The 21,510-nt window shown below is 37.8% G+C and overlaps 1 protein-coding gene across 1 annotated transcript in view; it reads right to left on the reverse strand.

The window, feature by feature from the left end:
* GRIP1 (glutamate receptor interacting protein 1) overlaps positions 1–21,510 on the reverse strand; it is a 266,616-nt gene that overhangs the window by 221,170 nt on the left and 23,936 nt on the right.

Here is a 21,510-nt window from a genome sequence, read left to right on the forward strand (position 1 = left end):
CAGCCAGAGCAGAAAAAGAAATAAAAGGAATATATATTGGAAAAGAAGAAGTAAAACTGTCAGTGTTTGCAGATGACATGATATTATATGTAGAGAATCCTAAAGATGCTACCAGAAAACTACTAGAGCTAATCAATGAATTTGGTAAAGTTGCAGGATACAAAATTAATGCACAGAAATCTCTTGCATTCCTATACACTAATGATGAAAAATCTGCAAGAGAAATTAAGGAAACACTCCCATTTACTACTGCAACAAAAAGAATAAAATACCTAGGAATAAATCTACCTAGGGAGACAAAAGACCTGTATGCAGAAAACTATAAGACACTGATGAAAGAAATTCAAGATGATACAAACAGATGGAGAGATATACCATGTTCTTGGACTGGAAGAATCAACATTGTAAAAATGACTCTACTACCCAAAGCAATCTACAGATTCAATGCAATTCCTATCAAATTACCAATGGCATTTTTTACAGAACTAGAACAAAAAATGTTTAAATTTGTAGGTAGACACAAGAGACCCCGAATAGCCAAAGCAGTCTTGAGGGGAAAAAACAGAGCTGGAGGAATCTGACTCCCTGAGTTCAGACTGTACTACAAAGCTACAGTAATCAAGACAATATGGTACTGGCACAAAAACAGAAATATAGGTCAATGAAACAGGATAGAAAGCCCAGAGATAAACCCATGCACCTATGGTCAACTAATCATGACAAAGGAGGCAAGGATATACAATAGAGGAAAGACAGTCTCTTCAATAAGTGGTGCTGGGAAAACTGGACAGCTACATGTAAATGAATGAAATTAGAACACTCCCTAACACCATACACAAAAATAAACTCAAAATGGATTAGAGATCTAAATGTAAGACCGGACACTATAAAACTCTTAGAGGAAAACATAGTAAGAATACTCTTTGACATAAATCACAGCAAGATCTTTTTTGATCCATCTCCTAGGGTAATGGAAATAAAAACAAAAAGAAACAAATTGGACCTAATGAAACTTAAAAGCTTTTGCAAAGCAAAGGAAACCATAAACAAGATGAAAAGACAACCCTCAGAATGGAAGAAAGTATTTGCAAACAAATCAACGGACAAAGAAGTAATCTCCAAAATACATAAACAGCTCATGCAGCTCAATATTAAAAAAACAAACAACCCAATCCAAAAATGGGCAGAAGACCTAAATAGACATTTCTCCAAAGAAGACATACAGATGGCCAAGAAGCACATGAAAAGCTGCTCAACATCACTAATTATTAGAGAAATGCAAATCAAAACTACAATGAGGTATCACCTCACACCAGTTAGAATGGGCATCATCAGAAAATCTACAAACAACAAATGCTGGAGATGGTGTGGAGTAAAGGGAACCCTCTTGCACTATTGGTGGGAATGTCAACTGATACAGCCACTATGGAGAACAGTATGGAGGTTCCTTAAAAAACTAAAAATAGAATTACCATATGACCCAGCAATCCCACTACTGCGCATATACCCAGAGAAAACCATAATTCAAAAAGACACATGCACCCCAGTGTTCATTGCAGCACTATTTACAATAGACAGGTCATGGAAGCAACCTAAATGCACATTGACAGACGAATGCATAAAGAAGATGTGGCACATATATACAATGGAATATTACTCAGGTACAAAAAGAAATGAAATTGGGTCATTTATAAAGACATGGATGAATGTAGAGACTGTCATACAGAGTGAAGTAAGTCAGAAAGAGAAAAAGAAATATCGTATATTAACGCATAAATGTGGAACCTAGAAAAATGGTACAGATGAACTTGTTTGCAGGGCAGAAATTGAGACACAGATGTAGAGAGCAAACGTATGGACACCAAGGGGGGAAAACGGCAGGGGTGGTGGTGTTGGGATGAATTGGGAGATTGGGATTGACATATATACACTAATATGTATAAAATGGATAACTAATAAGAACCTGCTGTATAAAAAAATAAATAAAATTCAAAAAAAAAGGAAGACAAAAAAATAAAAAGAATGCCAACCATACAGACCATATTGCTGCAGTCCTGTCTTATAAGACCATCTTATAAAATAAAGAAGATATAGTATACACACACACACACACACACACACACACAATGGAAAACTACTCAGCCATAAAAATGAATGAAATAATGCCATTTTCAGCAACATGGATGGACCTAGAGATTATCATACCAAGTGAAGTAAGTCAGAGAAAGATAAATATATGATATGACTTATGTGGAATCTGAAAAAATAATACAAATGAACTTATTTACAAAACAGAAACAGACTCACAGACTTAGCAAACAAACTTATGGTTACCAAAAGGGAAAGGTAGGGGGGAGGAATAAATTAGCAGTTTGGGATTAACATATATACACTACTATATATACAATAGATAATCAACAAGGACCTACTGTATAGCACAGGGAACGCTACTCAGTACTCTGTAATAACCTATATGGGAAAGGAATCTGAAAAAGAATGGATATATGTATATGTATAACTGAATCACTTTCCTGTACACCTGAAACTAACAACACTGTAAATCAACTACACTCCAATATAAAATAACAATTTAAAAAAATGTTTACAGATTAAAAAAACCCCAAATGTACAGTGGTTTATTCACAATGATAGAATGTCCTGTAAAATTACATTAATTGCAATCACATCACCATTTCAGGGATTAAATATTACAGCTAAAAAGAATGCCAACCATACAGCCCATATTGCTGCTGGCCTGTCCTGTAAGACCATCTTTCTCCCTCACTGCTCCATTATCTAATGCCTTGCTACTCAAAATGAGGTCCACAGATGAGCAGCATGGGCACCACCTAGGAGCTTGTCAGCAATGGCGAATCTCAGGCCCCACTCCAGACCTATGCAATCAGAGCTTACATTTAACAAAATCTCCAGGTGATCTGCACACACATTGAAGAAAGACCTGCTCTAATTGATTTGACCAACAGCAAAGGTAAAACGAGTGAGGATCCACCTGTCCTGATTGTCACCTGATTGTGTCAGTGGCAGCCCATAAAGAAGCTGGCAGAATGGCTTCAATACTATCCCCAGACCTCAAATACTAGAATTATCAAATTGCTTATGGAATGAATTCCTCAAATGGAAGTGAAACTGTTGCAATGTATGGTTTTGAGTAAATTTCATCTTCTCTTGATCCACTTTAAACCCTTTAACCGTCCTAACATGGCTGATTTATGGGGGTACCTGGATACGTCTAAGGTCAGATTACCTACAGCACTTGATGATTGACTGTAATAATAATCTATTAGTCAACTTACACTTTAAAGTGGAGAGAGAAAATAGCATTGAGTTACTACCACCTAGCTAGTAAAGAACAACTGAAAATGAAAACTTATGTCCTACCTCGTAGAAGGGACATGGGGGAAGCATCCTCATGGTACTATCTCTTTTGTTTCAGACACAAAGTCGCTTCCTTGCATGTGCAAGGAAGGTCTCCAGCACAGAACTTGACCTATAATCTTCACGTGGGAATAAATAGGACCACTGTGGCCCCCAAGCATCTGGTCAACCTTGTGGACGTGGTCTGTGGTAACTGTACTGCTCCACGATGCCTGCAGGCCTTTTGGAAGAGTAATATCTCGAGCCAGGTTAATTTGTAAATCCTCTCTGAAATTAATGAGCATGAAATTGCACATTTTCTGCCTCTGGCATTCCTATTGCTTGTGTGTCTGAATCACAAATGAGAACTCCGATGCTTCTTCCTAGTATTGTTTCCAGCAAGGACAGATGAACAAGAGTCAGTCATAGGCCTCATCACCAAAAATTTCTAGAGGGATGGACTCTGTGCCATAAAACTCATTTTCATTACCATATCAGACCCCAATTAAAAACTTTAAGATCTTATTTTCGGTACAGCTTCTACATTTTCTATACGTAGGGAGGCCTATCTGCTGTAAACCTTTGGTTTGACCATCGGGTTATGCAGCTGGCATTCCCTGTACCTCAACACTGTGAAATAGGCCTAGGTTCAATAAGTTCTAAGCATTAGGATAATAATCTGATAAAAAATATGAATTACTTCAGCATAGTGAGTATTGACTGTTTAAACCCACACCTGTTAATTCCTATTTTAAAAGTGTACCATTCTTCAGGAGAAAGTATTCATGTGGGCATAAACAGGTTATACCATATCTGAGTATTCTTGGACGGTCATATGAATCAATGATTTTATGTAACAGCAACTAGACCTGTATGGTAGGATCAATAGAAATAAATAAGACATTTGGAGAAATTAGGGTTCCCCCCAATTTTCTGACCAATGAATAATAGAAAATTAAGTTACTTGAACACATATTGATCACAATTTAGACTGAAGGAAATTTTGTGGAAAATAATTAAAACAGTACATAGATTTTCTTGAGATAACTAATGAAAAATGTTAAAAGTATTTTCATTAAAAAGACTGAGAGTGAAAAAATAATAAATAAAATTAAAAAAATAAGGTTGAGAGTGGTTGTTTTTTTTTTTAACATTCCAATAACAATGGTCACAGCTTCAAAACTTGATCATTTAAATGATCATATCTCTTGATTACTTAAATCACTTTTTTTTTTTGCTCCTTGTCTGGGAACTTTTTGGCATTTCTAATGTAAACTGTAGAGAGAAAGATGGAGCTTTCTGTAAAATCAGGGCTCTCCAAGAACTCTTCTTTTAATGATATTACTGCAAAGATTTCTACATTTAGAAAATTTCAGTATGGTAGTTTCTAGAATGGGGTCAAGATTGATGGGAAAATGAGAGGAAACAAAATGCAATCAGGATGACTTTATTTTAAGAGGTCTGAATCTTGTGCCAGTGTGTGAATGAATGCTGGGTGTCATTAGAAGAAAAGAATGATTTGCATTGAGCTGTGGAGAGGAGCATTCTTGTCTAGGTTTGATTACCATGAAAATAGCCTTTAAACCCTCACCTGTTGCTCTGACAATCAGTGACATGATGAAATCTTATAACTAAGGTAACTTTCCAACCTGGTTCAGTGGCTCAATATTTTTTCTTCTTTTTTCTTTCTTTCTTTTTCCTGTTAACCAAGTGTTGTGTAAATGGAAACAAATGTCAACTGCTGAAAAATTACTTTATACAAATAAATGATCAGATAGTCCCTACTGATGACAAATTCCTAATGAAACTGGAAAAATAAATATTGTCCAGACTCAGTTTCCAAAATACAAGCTGAAAATTGGTCTCTGTATCTAGCACCCTGGCGTAATAGAAAAGGCAAAATGAATAGTATACATTTATAATCTTGAGCAACATTTTGGAGCTAGGAGCACAGACTCTTCTCCCCAGGGTCATTGATCTGACTGCAGAACAAGGGCCATATATGTGCCCAAACCCACTCTGTGACCCCCAACTCCTTCCTTCATGGTTGAAGTGTGCAGTGGTCTTAGAAAAAATACTCCAAAGAATGTCTCCAATATGCTGAGGAAAAGCAACGCTTTTTCTGAGAGTCTATTTTCATTACTAATCAAAACACTGAAACAAGAGATAAGACTTAGTGGTAATGGAGAAAATGGATTAAGCCAGAAGTTATCAGAACGCGAAGTAGATGGAAGGAAAAGTAAACCTCAGGTTGAAGCCCTGGGTTGTACGTAAGGGATATACGTTACATGAAAAAACAAAAAAGCATACTTGAGTCAACTAGAAGATTTTTTATGCCAGTAGTACTAATACTCCTATGCACAATGATAGCTAACAGTGAGCACTCACTGTGTGTCAGCCCGAGTCCAAATCCTCTATATGTGTAATCTTTTTTCTTCTCAACAACTCAATAATATTTAAAATTGTAAAAAATGATAACTTCATTTTACAAAAGGAGTCCTGGTTTTCAGGAAGAATTGGCCATTGCTCATGCTAAATAGATTCCATGGTGAATTCTAAACGGCATTACTACTATACTGCTGCTGACAGCAGTGTGGGTGTACATACGTGCCTAGCACTGTGCTTAGTACTTCACATACATCATCAATACTTAGGACGATGTAATTGCACAGGTTGCAGGTACAATAACACTTCTGAAAATCTGAGGATACAGAGGCTTATAGAGATGAAATAAGGTGCCTAAATGTTCCCAGGAAGCAAAGTGTAGAAATAAAGCTTTAACTTACATGCTCTTTACCACTATGATATACTACTTGCCCAAATTTGATTGACATCCTTTTTCACAGTGTGTGTGTGTGTGTGTGTGTGTGTGTGTAAAGAAAGGCACATTTTCATATAGTAGTCACTACTGGATGTATTCTGGGTGACTATCTATCACTGATACAGAATAGGGACTTGAGGCTGCATTTGAAGATTCCCTGAAATTTCAGCTGAGAAAAGAACATATCGTTTCTCCAAGTTTTCACATCTCACCTCCTCATCATGAGTTCTTGGTTTACCTTCTAAGATTCAAGTATTTTTTTTTCCAGCACATAAACAAATCACTTGGAAGAATGCCTTTTAGCCAAGACGCTCCAAACATTTTAGGAGATGAAATTTGGCTGAATTTATCTCTCAACTCCTCCTCTATGCCCACCATTGTCCCCGAGAGAGCATTTATGAACTGGTTCGTACAAGCGGTTTATCATCTTAAAATGAATAAATGGTGGGACCCTCTCTTTTCTCCTTTCGTGTTCCAGACAACAGGTTCAGAGCCTGCTGCTTACAGGATGTCAAACTTTTCATTAGTGTTCACGCAGCTAGAGGGGTAAAATAAACCTTAGACCAGGTGACATGGAGCAATGCAACGAAGAAAATGGTGAAAGACTTGTGCGGTTAGCAAAGATCATTGAATCTGTCTTTCCTCTCCCTCTGGCTCTCCCAGCCACCCCTACAAATAGCCAGGCTCCAGTGTAGGGAGGCTGCAATCTCTGTTCTCAGACTCAGGAGAGGCTCTGTGCAGCAGGGTTACTGGGCAGACAGGGGCAGACGCTTTGCTGAACTTTAGAATTTCATAGAGAGCTTTTGGAAACCAGGTGATGAGCACTCATCAGCCATTCTTTCCAATACTGTCATCTCTTTTGGCCTTGGCTCATCTCAGGACCTATCTCTTAACTCCTTTTAGTTTTGAAAATTCCCACATTTAAGCTCAATTTCTAAGTGTGAGCTGGTGTTGTTATATACTATTTTAGAACGAACACCTTTTTGCACCCAGGATTGGGTGTGAGAATCACATTTGGATGCCTGGGGAATAACATATTTCATACATATGCCTTGAGTTGTCACATATTTTGCTTCATTAATTCATTGCTAGGTCAAGCAATAGCAGAATGACTGCTTATCAAACAGATGACATGTTTTTAATGCTTGATTAAAGCAGGATTTATCACGGCTGTCAGAAGGCTGGAAGCCTGTGATTTTCATTATTTAAAGCCGTACTTTGGAGACTCTCTGGTGTTACAGTGAGAGGCAGTGATTATACAGACAAAACCTTACCAGGGTGTTAGAACAGAGATAACTTTTGTATGGAAATCACAAACCCTTTTTTTTTTTTTTTTTTTTGCGGTACGTCCCGCTGCGGAGCACAGGCTCCGGACGCACAGGATCAGCGGCCATGGCTCACGGGCCCAGCCGCCCCGCGGCACGTGGGATCCTCCCGGACCGGGGCACGAACCCATGTCCCCCGCATCGGCAGGCGGACTCCCAACCACTGCGCCACCAGGGAAGCCCAACCCATTTTTAATACACTAGATTTTACTGTAATGCAATTTTCATAGTTCATACTGCACTGCCATTTATTAGCTGTGTGACCTTGGACAAGTCCCTTCTTCTCCCTGAGCTTCAGTTTCGTCACCTATAAAATGGAAATAGTACCTACCGCAAAGAATTGCTGTTAGGATTGAATAAAATAGTGTAAATAAAGCACCAGGACTGGCTGAGTTCAAGAGGTGGTGGCTGCATCCCTTTATCTTGTGGGTGAGGAAGCTGAGTGACAGACCAGAGTTAACAGGGATCCCATATCAACAAACACATATTCCCATGACAGCACTTACTGAACTGCCTTGTAAACATCAACCTGCTTATCTTTTTTTTTTTTTTTTTTTTTTTTTTTTGCGGTACGCGGTCCTCTCACCGCTGTGGCCTCTCCCGCCGCGGAGCACAGGCTCCGGACGCGCACGCTCAGCGGCCACGGCTCACGGGCCCAGCCGCTCCGCGGCATGTGGGATCTTCCCGGACCGGGGCACGAACCCGCGTCCCCTGCATCGGCAGGCGGACTCTCAACCACTGCGCCATCAGGGAAGCCCAACCTGCTTATCTTTAAGGTATGAACGCCTTTGAGCAGGAATTTACTTCTACAGTCACAAATATTACTATCCCCGTTTTTACAGGTGAGAAAACTGAATCTCGGGGAAGTTAAAAATCTAAGACTAAATAGCTAATAAGTGGCAGAGACATGATTCCAACCGAGGTGTGTCTGACAGCAAAGACCATTCTTTTCCCAATACGGACCCACTGCCTCAATAAAGAGAGTCTGCAGGACAAACAACCCTTAGTGGAGAGGAAAGTCTGTTATTTGGCCATTGCAGACCAATCTGAGTGTTGCCCTAACCTGTCCTTCCACTTTCTATCATAATAAAGATGCAGACACTTGACACATCTTTTTTTCAAGGCCCATTATGGGCTACGATTTGCTGAATTTCTAGTTAGAGAAATTCATTGACATTAAATGGTCTATTATGACTCAATTTGTCAGTGGCAAAATAAAAATTAAAACCCAGGAACCTAGATTTAATAGTCCAAAGATTATCAAATTATCTTCATTTGCTTCTGAGACACATTATTCAGATGTACAATTTCCTCACGAATTACTTGCTTGTCTAACTCTCCTTGGGTTATGTCTACTTCATCAACTTCACTACTTTTCCCCATAAACCTTGCCTGAGCAAAGATTCAGCTTTTATAGTTGATTAGGACAAACAAGGAAAATGCAGTTCAACTCCACAAAATGTGAATGTTTAATTTTAAACTGATTTTGTAGCATTATACTCAGTAGGACTCTTGCAGTTTTCCAATTAAGGAGTTACTGACATTTACAAACATCTAGAATAAAAGAAACCTTTCCTTCCATCACTGTTTGTCAGCTCCATTATTGAATTTTGGGTCTGCTTTGGGATACTTCAATCATGAAAGTAATCATGTAAAACTATATTGGGTTCTGTTAGCAATAATACCATAGAGGAGGTTCATTTATGAAAACTGAAACTTTCTCTGACTCTCTCTCTTCTGCCATGTAATTCACCTTAAGGTATTTTAAGGTGAAAATTTGAAAATTACATTGTCAAAGCTTTAGAAGGACACTCCTAATAAGCATTTAACACTGAGCCACAGTATATTTTGAAACACAGATATTTTATGAAATCCGATATTGACACGCAAATCACTCAGCATTTTTCAATATAAACGTTGTTTAAATTTTCCAGATCAGTTCATCAATGCTCTATGAGAAAAACACAAAGATATACACACACATACACACATATGCACATACATACATCCATATATATTTCACAGATATATTCATCCATATATATGTATCTATTTATGCGCACTACTAGGAATAAGTACACATATGAACAGGAGATCTAAAAGGACCCCTCAGCCCCAAGTCATCCTCTCCTATTCTGCATGGCAAAATATAATGAGGAAAAGTTGGAGACTACCATCTTTAACCCAGTGACATCTTATTTAGCCTTGTAGTAGAATAACAAGAAGCTTAGAGCTAATGGCAAGGCCCAAGACGGAAAAGCTTTCATAATATTCCAGAAACTTCAACTTTTAGAAAATATATGCAAACTTGTACCTTAATTTATATAATTCATAGACTTTGGAATTCTACACCTAGGATTGCCACATTCTAGCAAAAGATGTTTTCAGAGAAATTGTAATTTCTCTTGGAGACAGCCTATAAATATGTAATGACACAGCTCGTAGAAGCACAAAAGAGTTATGTGAGAAATGAGTTGATCTCAGTGGTCCAAAGTGAATAATTCAGGCACAGCAAAGCAGACATTGTAGAGGTGGGCACGGTGACCATTTGACATGCACTATCCACACATCCACTGCATAGAGAAGTAGCTTAGAAAGGTTATGCACATGTGTGTAGATCTATTGAACAATTTGGGTTCTGACTTCAAGAGTAGCCTGCCTTCACATTTCTTCACCGTATAACAGCAGCCTTTATTGGCTTCGATTTCGCTTAAGACAAGCTTAACAAAACATTTGATATTTATTGCGATAGAGTAAACAACACATAATAGCTATTCTGGGTACCACAAAGCTCAGATATTTGCTTCTTTGACAATTAGGGATGTACTGCAAGCATTTGTGCATTATCTGAAAAACACCCCACTTATGTAAACAGACTTAATAAAACTGATATATGTAAGCAGTGCTGGTGCTACTTCTGTCAGCATCTTTCCTGTAGGAAACAATTTCAAAGGACACTTTTTTTTTTTTGCGGTATGCGGGCTTCTCACTGTTGTGGCCTCTCCTGTTGCGGAGCACAGGCTCCGGATGCGCAGGCTCAGTGGCCATGGCTCACGGGCCCAGCCGCTCCGCGGCATGTGGGATCCTCCCGGACCAGGACACGAACCCGCGTCCCCCAAATCGGCAGGCGGACTCTCAACCATTGCGCCACCAGGGAAGCCCCAAAGGGCACTTTTATAAATTCCAATTATTAGAGATTTTAGCTAAAAATCTATTAGGTCAAAAAATTCTTTGTTAAACGAAGTAGAAAGCTTTGCCGCCTCTGTTAAATACCTACAAACTTAATTGGAAAAAAAAATGACGTTAAACTAGTTGGAGAAATACCAGAAAGTCTCGAGCAATTCGCATAATTAAACCATCTTCTTTTCCATTTCCTTTATGTTTTATCCTTCTGACCCCAGAATTTCCTTCTTGTATTGCATATTTTTGCATAATTGAGATGAAGTATGAAGCAAAGGCTGAACTCATCCTAGGAGCCCTCAGAATCATTTGAGGGCAAGCTCTTCTGTGAGTAACAAACTTCAGGATTGGATGCACATCCACTAAACGATCTCTTCTCATCTAGACTGTGAGTCACGTGGGCCTATTAGAAATTTTATAAATAGAAGGAGGCATGCATTGACCACATTTGTTTTTTCTGCCATCGGCAAAAATAAGCCAATCAGAAATAGGTGTTCAGAGAAGCAATTCTTTATTTTCTTCTAAAGGTTTTCTTCTTAAAGTTTACAGCAACAGAACATGTGTGTACTGTCTTTATAGTACACACATGCAGTGTTTAATGTTTCTTGGCTAATATAACTGCAAACAATTCGAGCAGAGGAATGGGGGTTCTTTTGTAGAGAGTTAACTCAGTAATGTGGAAAGCACACAGGTTTTATGTTCATAAAATATTTGAAACTCGGTTTCTCCATTGACTTTGGACAAGTTACATAAGCTGTGATTTTCTTATCTCTTAAATGGGGATAACAATATCTATTTTTCAAACTTATGAGAACTGGGAGAATGCATGTAAAGACCTTGGTATATAGCCCAGAGTCAATCATACCAGCTTCTCGTGCCACTTTGGCCTGGTATGATTTCATGGACCTCCTGGGCATTTGATACATGTTAATTGATCATATTTGGTAGAAATAAAAATCATGCAAATAGAGAATTTTTTAAAGCCTAGAATTTTTTTTCAAATGTTTTAATTTTTTGATGAGGGAAAGACAGAACCCAACAACAGGAAACAAAACCACTGCTCTTCACACATAATTGAATTGATTAGAGATGAGTTCTGAGAGGGCTAAAAATGGCTCCTTAAAAGCTTAGTTAAATAATCCAAAAACTACACAAGAAACCTATTAAGTATAAAACATATCTTTAAAATGTTATGGGGTAAATCCTCCCAGAGGCATAACTTAGTCCCCTAAACCAGACATATCAGGTGGGCAAATGCCAATTCTTTCATGGTACTAGGATACCATTTATTAAATTACCACTTTCATAGCACCCTGGTGGCCCTAGAACTAATGCTCCTTGTAAAGGTTTAAGTTAGAATGAGGGAGATGACTTGCTCACCTGATCCTTTATGCATAATTATCACTAACTGCACAAATCTGGTTTGTATTTGTTCCATTATGTACCTCCAATGACATCGTTTTGTATACCGACCAACTCTGGGACGCACACTCTGTCTACATATAGGAAGTTTCCTACATGTTACAATTCAGTTCAAATTTTTATTAAATAAATGAGAAACAATCCAACAACAAGGCATCCACAGCTTTTAAATAATGAATATGCACTAGACTCCTTGCTTCACGTGATAAATAATGACAAAGGACAGAATGGAATCCTTATCCAGTTTGGCAACAGCTAAGAAAAAAAAAAGAACTTTCAAATTTCTTTCCATGAAATTTTACTTTCAAAAGTGAAATACGGCAAAAAGCGAGTACTCTTGGGTATTATAAATCGTTTATCTCCCAGCTAGAAACAGATCTGCTGGAAGGCTGCCCAGGGCACAATGATTTGTTCTTTTTCCTGAATCACTATTAGAGGGCAATTACTTTTCATTGGATTTAGGTTTATTCTGTGCAAGCATTAAAGAAAAATGCTTCTGCATCCTGGAGTTTAAAACTATAGAAACAGCACACATTTAAAATTCAGTATAGGTAGCACTCATTTGTGGTCCGAAGGTTCTCTAGAAATCATGTCTTAAGACATATTAGCATTAATATTATTTTTAAAATATTCCCTGATCTCTTCATTCTTGGCATTTTGGCAGCATTACTGGAATCAATCTCTCTGTCCTCTTGGCTTTGGATATAGTAGTTGGTCTTGGCTTCCCCCATGCCTTGATGACCATACCTTCTCAGCCTCTATTGGTGCCTCCCTCTCTTTTACTCCTCCGTCTCTCAGACCTGGAAATACATATATGACCCTCCTTCACTTATCTACACCTCTCTCTCCTTCTCTCATCCACACCTCTCTCTCCTTCTCTCATCCACTTCTAAGATGCTAAAGACTCCCACATTTCTCTCTGCTGCCATGACCTCCCCCTGAGCTCCAGACTCACAACATACAACTGTCTATCTGGCATCCCTGCTTGAACATCAAAAAGGCATTTTAGGGCTTCCCTGGTGGCGCAGTGGTTGAGAATCTGCCTGCCAATGCAGGGGACACGGGTTCGAGCCCTGGTTTGGGAAGATCCCACATGCGGAGGAGCAACTAGGCCCGTGAGCCACAGTTACTGAGTCTGCGCGTCTGGAGCCTGTGCTCCGCAACAAGAGAGGCCGCGATAGTGAGGCCCGTGCACCGCAATGAAGAGTGGCCCCCACTTGCCGCAACTAGAGAAAGCCCTCGCACAGAAACGAAGACCCAACACAGCCATAAATAAATAAATAAATAAAATATATTTTTTTAAATGGCATTTTAATCTTAAGACGTCCAACACAGAATGATTGATTCCCCCCCCCCCATGCCAACCCCATGACATGCCCATCCAACCAGTTACTCAGGCTAGAAATCTCTGAGTTATCTTGGATTCTTTCTTGCCCTTACATTCTACCTTGAATCCCTAAGCAAATTCTGCTGGTTCTTCCTTAGACTATTTCCCCAATTCATTTACTTCTCACCACCGACTGTGCTACCAACCTGGTCTAAGCCACCATCACCTCTCTGCACTATGAAAACAGACCCTGAAACTTGCCTATCTACTGCCCACTTGACTGCCAGAATTATCATTTAACTCGCTCCCCCAGCAAAATCACATTATTCTTTGGCTTAAAGTTATCCAGAGGCTTCCCACTATACTGAGAGAACTATCCAGACACTGGACCACAATGTCAGGTGTAATCTGCCCTCTACCCAACTTCCTCACCTAGTCTTGTATATTTCTCCCTCCACTCTGGCCACATGGGCATTTCTCCTGCTCCTTGACCATGCTAAGGTCATTCTCGCCTTAGAGCTTTTACTTTTGCTATTCCCTCTACCTTGAACATTATTCCTCCAGGCCTTTGCACGACCAGCCTCTTCTTATTCTGATCTTGCTAAAATGCCATCTCTTTATCCCTGAGCATCCTTTCCCAGGTCCTCTCTTCTCAAGTCACTCTCTATCCATTGACTTATTTTCACTTTCTTCCCAATACCTGTAACTACCTGAAATGTCTATTTATTTGCTTTTCTAATGTCTGTCTTCTCCACTAGAATATCAACTCCGAGAGAGCAGGGTCCTTGTATATATAGTCTATGTGTCTTGGCACATAGTGGATGCTCAATAAATATTTGCTGAATATATATTTTGAATGCATTCCTGACCATCATATATGTGTAATGTAGTATAGATATACCATATACTAGAGTCAAACCTAACAACTAAAATTCTTTATAATAATTTAAAATAATGAAGTCATGCTCCCGGTCATAGAGTTCAAGGACTGGGAAGGGTCCTAGAAATTATAATGAACCCTCTTATTTTACAATGTCATGTGGCTTAGAGGGGGGCAGTGAGCCAAAAACAGCTCACAAAGTGAAAGAGAGGCAGAGTCAGGCCTGGCCAGGTCCCCACTACAGCATCAAATACAGCTGGTTGCCCGTTATTATACAACACACATAAGTGCTTTTATAGACCTCACTGACTATACAAAGAAACCCAAATCCAGCACCAAAATGCAATTCATTATGCACAGCAAGTAAAAATATTATTTTGAGTCATAAATTTGATCTATCTTAAATGAATATGCTAGTGTTCATAATAAATGGCAACCTTTTAATTAACCGTATGCTTGCGTTAGAACTTAGAAAACTTTTCAGGGACAACCAAATGGCACATGTCTCTTAAAAATATAACCAGGAAAGTTTTAACTGACTTTTATAATTTCTCTCCAAAAATGTCCATAAACATCACTTCCAAAAACCTGCATAACTGCATTTCATTATCTGGGTGACTTAAGAGACATAATGATGTATATAATATAGCCCTCTTGAGTGCCCAGGAATTTCCTGGACACTGAGAGAGGTCTGGGCCACTTTAAATATTTGAGACAATAGGCATTTTTTTAAATAAAGAAATATTTAGATGAAGTTAACAAAGTTATGGAATATTTCAAATATTTACATTATACATATTAACCCCTGAAAGAGTGCCTTATTATTATAGGATTTTTTTTTTTAAAGCTTATTCGTCATGCACTGGAGGCCCTATGATCTATTGCAGGGACAATATTTAAAAAATTTAAGAGGAACACCTACTCCTTGCAATGCTGTCTGTGAATCTCTAGGATGAATACATGAGAATAATGTAAAAATCCAAGATTGCAGTTCTTTATGATGGTAGAACCTGGGCCAAGTGATCATCCTAGGACAGACCTTGTGTATCTGATTTTCTTTCTGCCTTCACGCCAACTGCAAGCAAGTCATGTGGGGAGAGGATGGCAGGCGATGGGGGAGATCTTAGCCACCAAAAGGCAGCTGAAATACAGTGTACAAAAAGTGAGGAGGGACAGACTCTTTCTGGTCTCAGAACTTGAAAACCAACCGACCAAATAAGTGAAAATAACTGATGTGACTCTTTTTATCTCTCTCAATCCACTGCCTCTCTGATACTCTGGGGGTAAAGTGAGTAGCTGTTTGGGATTAGCAGTTACTGTGGCCTAATCCTGAATGAGGACAACCTTCTCTGGCCTTGGCCATATCCTGACTTGCACTTGCATTCCAGGCATAAATTGCAATTAAAGCAAAATATCTATTTATTAGGATGAATCCCAAAGGGCTTTATTGGTATTGCAGAAGTGTGTTCTGAAAGGTCTGTTGGGTCCTGAGAGGCAAGTTATAGGAGAAAGGAAACCAAATTCATTTCCTCAGGAGTTAGGGAGCAATTTGACAAGCCTTAGGTACAAATGTGTGTGCATGTGCGTGTGCGTGTGCGTGTGTGTGTGTGTGTCTGTCTGTCTGCCTGCCTGTTTTTCTGGAGAAGGTGAAGAGATGTATATAGCCTGAGGTCTGTTTCAACTTCAGAAAATCAGCGCTATGGTGAGGCTGGGGATAACTCAGTTCTATCTATCCGAAGAGACCCCAGTTCAGGTCTGGCTCTTTCCCCCACATAGCCAAAGGAAAAAAAAAGATGCTGGTAAACTACTGTGTGGGTGGTCCTACTCATCTTTCTTTAGTGACATTACCATCTAATAAGCTTTTGTTCTTAATTGGTTTTACAAGAACGATGTTTAATTGAAGCTAATGATATCGGGGTACTTGAATCACCATGTGATTTAATTTAGCAATATGAATGCTTCATCACATTCTCTCTTTATTTTTCTCAGTATTAATTAGAATCATTTCCCAAAGAATGTAAAAATCTCAGGGATGACCTAGATATTCCACTTTTCATCCCAAAGTGGGCATATTCCAAGAGTCTGACAGGATAAAGAAAGACAGGTTTTGGTTAGAAAACAGTTTCTAACATTTGCCCAAATCTGAGATATTTACACATACTTGATTTTAATACACTATAACCAAAACCCAGTAGAAAAATGGGCCTGTGATATTAACAAAAATTCACAGAAAAAGAAATACAAATGGCTCTTAAAAGTAAGAAAAGATGTTCAATCTTACTCATAAGAAATGCAAATTAAAGCCACACAAAATATCATTTTTTTTCACTTCTAAGATTAGCAAATTCTACAAGTTGGATAACATACATACTGGCAAGGCTATGGGGAAACAGGTACTGTCACACATTGTAGGTGGGAATATGAACCAGTATAACCTTTAAAGAGGGCAATCTGGCAATATTTATCAACAATATAAATTCATACTATAATCTTTGACCCAGATTTCCATTACTGTGATTTATCTTACAAATATACTTACACATGTATAAAATAATACATGTAAAAGGATATTAATTACAGCAAGTTCATTATAGCAAGATATTGGAAACAACTCAAATGTTCATAAGACTGGAAACAACTCACATGTTCACAAATGAGGGATTGGTTAAATAAATTAGAATGTACTCATACAATAGAGCATCATGCAGCTATAAATAAAGAATGATGAACCACTTTTTGTGCCAATATGGAGCGATTTTCAAGATTTACTTTTTCAGTGAAAAAAGCAATATAGAAGAGTGTGCATAGAATGCTATATTTTGTTTTTAAAAGGAAAGTTCTGAATATGAATTTATATTTGCTTATATTTGCATAAAGAGCATCTGGAGGAATTCTAAGAAATGAATAAATGTGATTTCCATTTTGTGTACATAGTGGTGGGAACTGGCTGGCTGGGGGATGTGGAAGAGAATTAATCTTTTTATTTTATACCTTTTTATATATTCTGTGTTTTGAACCATCTGGTTGTACCAGAATCTACCTCATTTGAATCTACCTCTTCAAAAAAGTAAAGTAAAAATAAAGCATTATTGATTAGGATGTCACAATTTCCGAAACCGTACTGATATATATATATAGATCTAAAACTGAACATACTTAAAATTTTTCTGACAGCTTTCTTTGCCAAGGAAGTCTAATAAGTATCAAAAGATAAACAGTGAAAGGCATTACATGAATGCATGTGCATAATGAAACATAAAGAGCCACTGAGGCATGTAGTGAATGAAGCTTCTTGAGAATGAGCATTGATTAAATGTCATATTTGTAAAACAATTAGGATCTGAAGCTTATTAGATGGAGAATGCTGAAAAAAGACAAGCACCACTATCACCTACAGTAAAAGAGAAAAAATGAAACATTCAGTAGCTATCACTATCACATATCTTAGTAAGACAAATATAGTATCTGTTTATTTTATTTTTACAGGTTTCTAATATGAGGAAGTTACAAATCCTCTTACTCTATTATGCTTAAAAATGATGTTCAGGCAGAGGTGAACAAAGGGTATTTAAAACACTCAGATAAAAGTATAAACGGCATTTCCTCCAAATCTGTTGTTGTTGCAGTTATTTGAAGTCTTGCCTGGATAGTTAAGAAGGTATCCCGATGAAGACATAGACAAAATAAGATAAACTAAAATGTACACGTTAAAAATCAAAGGAAACACTGTGATTAGAGAAATAGCTCAGAAGCCACAGGGCAAGAAGTACTACAATGTAAGAGTTATATTTCTCTTTTAAAAGGCAACCAAAAACTCACATAAGGTATTTTTAGATGGGCACCTAATGTTCACAGCTCACAACTTTAAAATGACACACTGAGAACTGGGTACTAGATCATCAAGCCTAATGCGCAAGTGGAGGAGGAAAAGTGGACGTAAGTAGCGGCAGCCATCAGGGATGGTTTTTCTTGGCCTCCCTGAATCAACAGAACACATTAGGGAATTTTTGCTTTCTCCCTGGTGGCATCTTTGACAAAAGTAGCAGCTCACAGTATTTGTACTCAAGGCCCACTTCGGAAAGAATGGAGCAGTAAGTTTCTAGCATTTGCCATGTATTGGGTAAAATAAAGAATAATAAATGAACACTGAAGGTGAAATCAGTGAAGACAATAAAATGGCCAAAACATTAAACTTTTCATTTTTATCTGCCTTGTACAAGAAACCAAAAGGAGAGAGAAAAAAACATTTGAGGATAGTTATGTAGGAACAACTTTCTCAAAATGGTTACAAAAAGCATGACTGCATATTGTCCACCTAATTTTCTTCTCCAGCAAGAAAGCAAACATCCAAAGAGAATTCTACATGTACAGAGGATTAAAAAAGAATGAGATTTAAAAAATACTGGTTTACTCTTATATGGTTTTGATTATCAGAGAAGAGTTGAAAGTAATTCATTGTTTGGGGATGAAATTACTGCCTCTTACAAACCTCTAATAGAAAAAATTCTTATTTAGAAGGCATTTACAATTTCAGTGCAATTTTAGATTCATTTTTTCATTTGATGAGCTGATATTATCATCCCTGTAATACAGATAATATATAGACACCAAAACTCAGAGGCATTAAACTACCTGCTCAAGGTAGCACAGGTAGAAAATAATGGAGCAGAGATTCAAATCCTGTTCATGACTCCACAAATTCTGTGCTCTGTTCTCCATAGATCCTTACGAATATGTACAAGTAATCTTAAAAAAAAAAATAAGGTATTCAGTTTTTCCTCTAGAGTAACCAGCCAGGGACTAAAGCTATTTTGACAGTCTGCGCCAATGGTGTGCTGAGAGAGTTCTCAAAAATCGGCTCAATGGTAGTTACAAAGATGCACTGATACACTGCCACCATCCAGGACCCTCAAATTCCCTTCACCCAAAAGGCCAATATAATTTTGAGCCATGAATTGAACAAGAAATTGATTTTCCTTTGGTTCAAATTCCTGAGTAGGTGGCTCTGAAATCCTCGGAAAGCTCTGCTCTCACCTTCTGGACATCCCACTTCAACATCAGACAGATGTTAACAATTAGACATGTTCAAAGAACAGTACACAATTAAGGAGCCGGCAGGACTGATCCTATACGCCAGGTATATTGTGCCTTTCATGAGAGCAAGAACAAAAATTAGACCTTCGCAAAGCTGCAGACCAGAGCCTTTAAAAAAATATTCATTGTCAGGATTAAAAATAAAACTTTTTACTTGGTTTCTGACACCTCTTTACTTTAAATTTGATCAATGTATTTAAATAACTACCTAAAATAACCCTTAGGTCCTTTTCTCAATTTTAGCTGGTAGTACCTCAGTTTATTACCCTAAGGGATATTTGAATTCTTTTCTTTTCGTTTTTTTTTTTTTTTTTTTTTTTGCGGTATGCGGGCCTCTCACTGTTGTGGCCTCTCCCGTTGCGGAGCACAAGCTCCGGACGCGCAGGCTCAGCGGCCATGGCTCACGGGCCCAGACGCTCCGCGGCATGTGGGATCTTCCCGGACCGGGGTACGAACCCGTGTCCCCTGCATCGGCAGGTGGACTCTCAATCACTGCGCCACCAGGGAAGCTAGAATTATTTTCTTTTAAAATTATTATTTATCAGTTGCCTTCATTAAAAGTAATCTTCAGCCACATTATTACTGTTACATAGCATGGTGTCTCTTTAAACACAGTTCCTTCCTTCTCTCCTTCCTTCCTTCCTTCTTTCCTCATTCATTCTTTAAATCATTTATTTAAATATTTATTCAGTATTTTCAAGGTGCCAGGCACTATGCTAGATGATGGAAATACAACTTTTATTCTCAGTATCTTCCCATTTAAAAAGGTTTGTCCAATACTGTGGAAATTAAACCATTCTATGATTTGAGATATTAAAAAAATTGTAAGAAAATAAATTATTTCAATTGGTTCCTCTTTTTCCATACTCATATCTGCCCTCTCAAAGGGCTAGAATATAGTGGCATAGAAGTTGATGTCATTACTTTGGTTTAAATAATTAAACAAAACATCTCATTTCAGGAAGTACAAAAATATGTAACAAAATGATTTACAGCTTTAAGTCAAAGTATATAACAGGTACTATAGTTGTGAATTATCCTCTTAAGGAGAGAAAAAAATTATAAATAAAGTAACATTTTAAGGCAAGATGGATGCATTAGAAATTTATCATTAGATAGATTGCAAAATATCTCTTGCATCTGAATAATAAATATAATTTATTGATTCTCTCTGAATGTATTAGAGAAATAAAGCCTATAAATAATCATTTATACTAAGGACATACAGTAAAAGAATCAAAATTATTCTCTGCAAGCACTAGGCTGACGGTCAACAGCACATACATTCATTTTCATACCTCTTGCCCTTTTAAATATATCTCTAAGGAAAGACAGTGGTTATTATTTGGTTTTCTCCATGTGCAGTTTCTCATATTACACAGTAAATCTTTAAAAGTTATATGAAAAGTACATTTTTCTTTCATGAATTCTCATTCATGGTGGAGAATGCTTGTGGGTATATTTCATTTAGCATGGACAACATTTCCAATTTAACTTGTTGCAGAGAATGTAACATTTGCAGCTAATTTCCAACATAACATTTAGAAACACCTCAAAGTGAAAACCTATTATTGGTTTTTGCCATGTTTAAAAGCCAAATGCAAATAAAAACCAAGGCAAGGCTATATTTTACTTTTAGATCATGTATTTCAGTTCCTTGTCCAGAAAAATAGGTTTGGTGTAGGTGGTAAGCTTGTAATGTTATTCTTTGTTTAAAACACATGGCAGAAAGGTCTCAGGGAGGAGAAGACACATGTTCACATCTGTCATGACCCTATAGTTATAAATCTGCCATTTGAAGACAGGCCTTCAAAGGGCCAGATGAGCGGCCATGTTCACGTATATTATACTAGCTTCATTTTTTGTTAACCAATATAGCTCAGATGTTGTCTTTTATATTTCTATAATCCGTTCATTACGGATAGCTTACATTATGTTTTGCCCAAACTGAACTGACTCCTTAATCTGGCTCATGCGTCAGACTTGCAAATGGACAGATTTTCACATATGTACTTTCCCATATGAACTGATGACCAGTAGGTCTTATAACATTCTTTTCTGAGTATTTATAATATTACAAATTACC

Source organism: Delphinapterus leucas, chromosome 11, assembly GCF_059928025.1.
Source record: "Delphinapterus leucas isolate spDelLeu-1000000601 "Yukka" chromosome 11, BTC_Dleu_Yukka2, whole genome shotgun sequence".
Classification (NCBI taxonomy): Eukaryota; Metazoa; Chordata; class Mammalia; order Artiodactyla; family Monodontidae; genus Delphinapterus; species Delphinapterus leucas.